Here is a 7847-nt window from a genome sequence, read left to right as displayed (position 1 = left end):
TGCGGAGTATCTGTGGCGTTCGTACAATCACTGATAACGCAAAAGATATGCAGAAAATATATAAGTATTGGGTTGGGGAAAAAGGTTTATAGCGTTTTTATCGAAGACTTTTATTTAAACAAAAACCAACAATTGTATCCATAAGTTAATCAATTATAAAGGGTGGTTAAGTTTTAAGGGCCTGTGTTGATTTTGAATCAAATACAATTTTTTTAGGAAATTATTTTCATTTCTCTTTATTATCATAATATTGGTATAGCTCAATTAGGTATAAAATAAAATATTGGCCAAATAGCCATCGCGGCCTCGACGGCACACCTCCATCCGATGGTCGAAGTTTTCGATGAAGCTGAGACATAATTGAAGTTTTCTGCCGTTAATGTGCCGAATTATCTCATCATTTAGCTCTTGAATTGTTGCTGGCTTATTGACGTGCACCTTTATATCATACAGCCAAAATTTGATGTGAAGACATTGTACGTTGTAGGTCCTCTTCAATATTTTTCTTTGGAATATGGTTTTCGGTATGACCACAGCTCAATTTTTGTTTATAAACATTAACAGTTTCTTCAAGTTGTTCTTCGGTTTCAATATTTGCGATTTGTTCGCCAGGCAAGCAATACGATGCTATTCGGATATCACTTGATTACTAAATTCTCTGGCATTATCTGATTGCAATATTGCTGGCGCACCAAATGTTAAAAATATTGAAAGAATGTGATGCGCTACTTCTTCAGCTCTTTTAGTTTTCAAAGATCGTAGCTGGGCAAACTTAGTTAAATGATCTTGATACACCATTATGAACTTATATTCGCCATCTCTGTTTGACTGCAGATCTATCAGATCAACTTTGGCTTCACAATAATACCTTTCTTAGGTGCACTGTGTTTCATTTGACACTGTTTGCATAAATTTAAATACAACATTACAACTTCATATGTAGTATTTTTGTATTTAACTTGCAACTCTTTAAGCTTACGTATTCTTCCTCCGTAGCCTATTCTGGTGTGAGTTTCATATATTGTAGTATACTCCACAATCCTTCATTGGTAACATAATACTGTGTGTTCGTTTCCCCTAGTTTTAATGGTACAATTAACTTCTCTTCATCATTTATTTTTTAAACATCAAAACGTTTTATCGTCTGTAATCCAAAGGTGTCTTGCATTTAATTTTAGCAGAAACCACTTCAGAAACAATTTTAGAATACTTTTCTTGAGAATGTAATAATGAATGATGCTATAGTTTGCCGGCAATTAATGGATTTAACTTTTCAAGAAAAAGATCACGATTTAATGCAGTATCCATTTAGTATAAATTAGGGTATCGGGAAAAAATTAAGAAAGGATTGCTCGAGCTATCAAAGCTCGCATAAGACTGGCACAGCTGATTGACTCCGAGCAGAACAAATGATTTGGCGGCAGAGAGCGAGTCACATGTTTTTTTACTCTTTTGTTTCGGACCTCCCCCAGAGCATATTTGTGATTGTCGACACACACCGGAGAGTGTCCGAATGTACAACAATGTAATGAAATATTCGATCTTTTACCGATGCATTTGGTATATGTTGGCATTCTCTGGTGAAAGTCGACATTCTCCTATTTCGGACATTCACGGTAACATATACATATATAAAGTGTGTGGACTATTCTACTATTGACCTGATTCTGCTACATATAAAATCTGCTGATGAATAGCATTTTTCGATCTCCGGGGCCTGAAAAACTGGAATTCCGGTATTGCTATACTATATGGATAACCCTGATATCTGGAAAAATATTGATTGGTACTTATTTTATTATCTTTTTTGTTAAAAGCAAGCACTACGAAATGCCTCACCATGCACATTCCAGTTTCCAATTTCTCTACATAAACTTTGACAGCAATTATTGTACGCCAGTGCGTATGAGCTACGTTAACTTTTAATCTTCCCAGAAACTCCAATTAAATAACTGGCTTTTGTAATTTCTTAGCGCAAACTTGTGATGCCAAAGATGAGTTTGGAAAGTTTTCCATATAAGCACATTCACATGAGTATGTATGTGTCTCTGTGTGTATTTCATACATGTCATAAAATTTTAAATACTCTTACTTCCCAAATGATGCTTTATTTATACACAAAAACGGCAATATGCCAAAGTATAGTTATTAGTTTTTCAACCAAACTGAACAGCTCTTTCAATTGCATGCAAATATGTGCTTAACAGGGCAACAATTGACAAACACAAACGCAGTGCATAGCAATTTCTCCAACATAATTTCTTTTGACTGCTGCTGTTTTGCTTACTGCTTACTTATCTCTGCAGCATATCCACATTGTTGCTTTTGTTTTTGTTTTTTCACAGAAACTTTTTGTCGTAATTACAATTTGCTCAATTAAGTAGAAACTGTTATGCATAGCGTGCATATGCGCTTATACGAAATTCCATGTCAAGTGATCCAAGTATTTTGGAAGAAGTAAACCGAAAAGAATTTGACAAAAAGTTTATAGCTTTCAGATTATTTCTTCAATGATGAAAATATTGGTATAGAGTTGCTTAAAGCGATATATGTATTGTCTACAGTCTCAAAAAAATGCACTACTTCCTATTCAACAGTAAGAGAAAGCAGTGATTAGCATGTCCCGCGCCAACGTTCGAGAGTTCACTTACTGTGAAGCAATTTCATGAAGAACACTCGAAAAGCTTCACATACCGAGCAGCAACATTGACTGCCAACAATCTACTCATCACAGAGTGATACCTTGACTATCGGTCAAAATATTCATATGAAACGGCTCTGAATTGATGACATGAGAGCCAAAAAAGTTTTACTAGCGGTATTTATTGACTTAAAAAGAGCATTTTAAACCATCACTCGAACGTTAATGTTATATAAGTCAAAGCAAATCGGCATCAATTAGGTTGAGCTGAAGTGGTTCAAAAGCTTTCTAACAAACAAGAAGCAAACACACAATTATAGGTGAAGTGATGTCTGAGTATTTGAAAGGGCTCAGTCTTGGCGCCGCTCCTATTCAACATCTATATTAGCAATATTTTATCAACAATCAAGTACTGCAAGATAAGACTATTTGCCGATGATGCACTTTTAACTATAAGTGAATACGATTTGGGTACTGCAATTCATAATTTGCAGAATCACTAAGACTTACTGTAATCAAATAAGCGTCAGCCGGCAACAGCCCTTATTGATAGAGGCGGTTGTCAGAGCTATTACACCTTCTCGGCATGACTGGTTCGTTGCCAGATCTGCGGTGAATGAAGCCGCCATTCGATTTGCCATCAAATCTTTTGGCGGCTACAAGTCGCCCGAACCAGATGACACATATCCCGCCATTCTGAAGGAAGGCGCAGAGTCCGTGACAGCAGCCCTGAAGAAAATCTTCTCGGCATACCTGGCACTGGCCTACATACCACGCTCTTGGAGGATGGTGGGGATTGCTTTCATCCCAAAGGTTGGAAGAGACGACTACACCAGTCCAAAAAGCTTTAGACCCATCTGCATGACTTCTTTCATGCTGAATAGTCTTGAACGACTGGTGGAATTGCGCATACGTCAGAAGTTGCTGAAGGCTCACCCTCTGTTTCCATTTCAGCATGCCTATCAAAGTGGAAAATCCTGCGAATCGGCACTGCAAAACCTTGTTGCTAGGGTAGAGCTGACCATCGACAGAAGGGACTACGCTATAAGCATCTTTTTAGACATAAAGGGGGCGTTTGATAATGCCACTTTTGACAGTATGTGTAGCTCTGCTAGTAGGCACGGCGTAGACCGGGTGCTAGTAAATTGGATTCGTTCGGTGCTGGCCCATTGAATCGTCTCGGTGCGAGCAGAGGAAGATCTGCTGGTGTCATCCGGGGTTGATAGAGGCTGCCTCCAAGGCAGTGTGCTATCTCCATTGCTCTGGTGCATGGTAATCGGTCCACTAGTCACCACCTTAAGGGATTCGGGAGTTTACGCACAAGCATATACGGACGATATTGCTTGTTTGGTAACTCTGGATATGATTGACACTTGGTGCTGTGCGAATGAGCTATCGGTAAATCCCGCCAAGACTGGTATTGTCCTCTTCACCAGAAGGAGGAAGCTTGATGGACTCGTTCTGCCCAAGCTAAAAGGAGTCACAATCCAGCTATCCAAGGAAAATAGCGATGAACTTTGTTGTGGAAAACAGATGGAGAGGAAGATATCTATGTGTCTGCAGCGACAGCCAAGCAGAGGGAAGTGCAGACGGCTCGTTGGACTGATGACGGGCCACTTTCTGTGGGTGCAGCACATGGAAAAGGTAGGCATCTCAGACAGTGTACTATGCCCAGCTTGTGAAGAGGAGGATGAGACGACGGCCCATTTCCTGTGTGTCTTCCCCGCCTTCGCTCGAATCAGGTTTGAGGTCTTTGGCACTGATTTGTTAAGAAGCGACCATCTTGGCTCCTTGGCACCACAAGATCTACTCAGATTTCTTTGGGGATTGGGTAGATTTAAAGAAAATAAAAGGGAATACAAGTGTAGTACAATAGACTTAATGAATGCCTGAGTGCTGCACTTGCTAGTCGTCCCGACAAAAAAAAACAAAAAAAGACCTACTGTATATTTGATTATGTAAAATTAAGTTAAATTTAGATGTAAATAAAAGTATACGTATGACACTTTCCATCTAATAAAACGAGTTTCAAACGACACATTAAAAAAAAATTTAAGAGAATACTGCTCAACCGCTTCACCACGCCTTCTAAGTCATCCTTCAGGTACACTTTTGCCCTGTTCTTAACTCCTTTTTTGCAGAAATGAGGAGATGTAAAGCCTTTACAAGACACTCCCCACCAAACCATTACGGAGACTGTATGGTGGTCACGCTGAACCCTTGGAACGATATTTTTTTTGTTTTTAGAAGTTTTACCACAGATTTTGTCGTTTTGCTTATTCAAAACTTCTTCAGCAGTGAACGTTTTCTGATCTGTGGAAAGAATATTTTCATGGCCGTTGACTGCGTGCCTCCGAAGAAGCTGATTGCATCTGTCGAGTCTACTTTTCTTCAAGCGTGTTGTCAAAAGATGACCAGTTGAACGACGGGAAATTTTCATATAGAGATCACCCCTAATTAGTCTTGACATGAATCTGGTCAATAACTTCATTTCCTTGGACATGATATTCTGCTTTCTCAAGGAATTTCTGCGAATTCGTTCTCGAACGGTAACGATGACCTCCTGCTTATTTTCGCATAAATATTGTTCAAAGGATGCTTTGGTTATTTAACGCAGTGTATATTTCTTACAATATTACAAAAAAAAATTGACATTTTTGCCAAAAGAAATCTTTTTTCTTTGCATTATAAGTAACTTGGGAATGTTAAGCTTTCATGAAAAACTAGGAAAAGTAAAAAGGTAGCAAATTTCTTTATCTTTGACTTGAAATAATATTTGTTTTGAGCAGTTAACGGATTCCCAGTTATTAGAAATTCTTATGAACATTTTTTTTTCCTTAATCCAAAACCATTACCAAAACCGTTACGTAACCAAAAACTACAAATTTACGCAGATTTTCAACCACAGTGCCCAATTTTACATAGGAGTTTTTAGTATTCCTACCTGGTTCCTGAGTTTTTGGCTATAAACTGGTGTAATCAAATAAAACATTACTGCTGCGATACGTTGGCTCTGCCATCACTTGTTAGACACCCAGAAAGCTAGTAGAAATATCAGCACCAGTCTGCCCTAACCTAACCTACATTTCAAAACCCCTTTTGTATTATTCCAATTACGTCAAATCTGCGTACGCATTGTGCCTACATCGCTGTCGTGCCTTCGTCGTTTCGAGTGACGCAACTACTATGAGTTTATAAGTTTATAATGTTACAAATTTTTAGTGGCAACGATAATAACGTTTGCGCCATGAGCATCCGCATGTAGTGCCCACGACACCCGGCCCGCCACATAACTACCTTTCACCCACTGCCTTCTGCGTACTATGGAATCAAAAGCCTACCTGCGTCATCCCACTCTGAAAATCTAAATATTTCATCTCCCCTTATTATGAACGCTTCCAGCTTGTGCTACTGCTGCTTTGTTGTTTTATTCTACCAGTAACTACTCTTTCAAATATTTTCGTTCCTTGGCTGGTATTTTGTTGTTTTCATTATTACGGAATTTTGCTGGATTTTTGTTATGGAGAATCATTACAAATACTTGTTTTCGAGTTCGTGCTTAAAATGATTTTCTTCATTTCGCTTTTTGCTGTTTTAGTTGCCTTTTGCATTATTTGGTTTTTGTTTGTGTGTTTTTTGCGATCTTCTAAGACGCGCCATTAAACAATTAAATATAATTGCAATTCCAATTTATTTAATTATGTCATTGAAATGAGGAATCTTTTTTTTTCTATTTGCGTAATTTTATTCTCTTTTGATTTCATGCCAATTATGTGAAGATTGGTCATTGAAATTGTGAAAAAAATAAATTAATTAATTCTCATCACCACAAACTGAATTAAACAGAGACTAATAAAGATAAAGGCAAAATTATAAAGCATCACACATTTCACAATTTCTGACTATTTATTTATTCATTTGTAATTTAAATATTTTTTTGGAAAATACAGTGAATTATTCTAGAAAAACCTTATACATTGAAGTTTAAAATTTCCTAAAATATTTATGAAAATTCTACGAACTCTCATCAAAATTTCAAACTTTGTAATCAGAATTAAAGAAATATCTGGGAACGCAGTTTTATTTATTTATTGTTTTTCTTCTGATTAGACCTTTGAGTACAGGTAAAGAAAGCGAATATAACACTAAAAAATGGGGTCTCCAACCAAAACTATCCAACTTGTCCTATGCAGACATTGTAAGGCCAATACTAACATATGCAGCACTAGTTTGGCGGCCTGCAACAGAAAAGAAATACAACAAAACTAAGCTGAACAAGATACAAAGATCAGCGTGTATCTTAACAACAGGAGCGCTTAGCACCAGTCCTACTGAAGCGCTCAATGTACTAACTCATCTGCTATGACTAGATTTAACAAAAGCTACTTGCAGCGCGGTGAGACTCAGAGATAGGAAGCTGGACAGCAAGGTCGTACGGTCACAGTAAGGTCCTCCTACAGGGACCCCCGCTGCTCAAAAACAGATCAGACTACACAGTCCCCTACGGTACGTTTTCCACCGAGAACCGAATAGAGCAAAGTGAAGGTGATTGGAAGATACGATATCGAAATCTATACCGATGGTTTGGGAGCTGGCTTCCATTCGGAGCCACTCAACCTATCTCAGTCAATTCGTCTTCCTGACTATGCCAGCGTGTTCCAGGCAGAACTGTTAGCGATCAGAGAAGCATGCAAATCACTAACACTCTACAAGGTATCTTCTCACAGTAGCTATCTTCTCAGATAGTCAAGCAGCTAGAAAGGCCTTGGACTCCAACTCCATTTCAACCAAACTAGTCTTACACTGTAGAGAGGAGCAGGAAGTGCTTAGTCATTGGCTTGAAATCACTCTGATATGGGTTCCTGGTCACAGGAACATAAGGGGTAATGAGATAGCGGGTGAGCTAGCAAGAAAAGGCTCGACAGTAGAAATAGCAGAGGCGGTGTCAGTCTCTACCCCACTCAACACATTAAAAGCATCCGCTGCTTCATACTACCATGCTTTAGCCGAAAGAAGATGGAAGCAACTATTTCACTACATGCATTACAACAAAAAACACCATACAAAATCCAAAGATGAATGGTCTTTTAAAATGCTCTCGACCAAGCATCACACGCATCACTGCAACCCTTACAGGACATTGGAAAGTAGGGGATCACGTAGCTAGACTCAATCTACCCCTCAATCCTATCTGCAGAAGCTGTCA

Source organism: Anastrepha ludens, chromosome 3, assembly GCF_028408465.1.
Source record: "Anastrepha ludens isolate Willacy chromosome 3, idAnaLude1.1, whole genome shotgun sequence".
Lineage (NCBI taxonomy): Eukaryota > Metazoa > Arthropoda > Insecta > Diptera > Tephritidae > Anastrepha > Anastrepha ludens.
The sequence above is the reverse complement of the archived record's forward strand: the minus strand, read 5'-3'. Positions refer to the sequence as shown.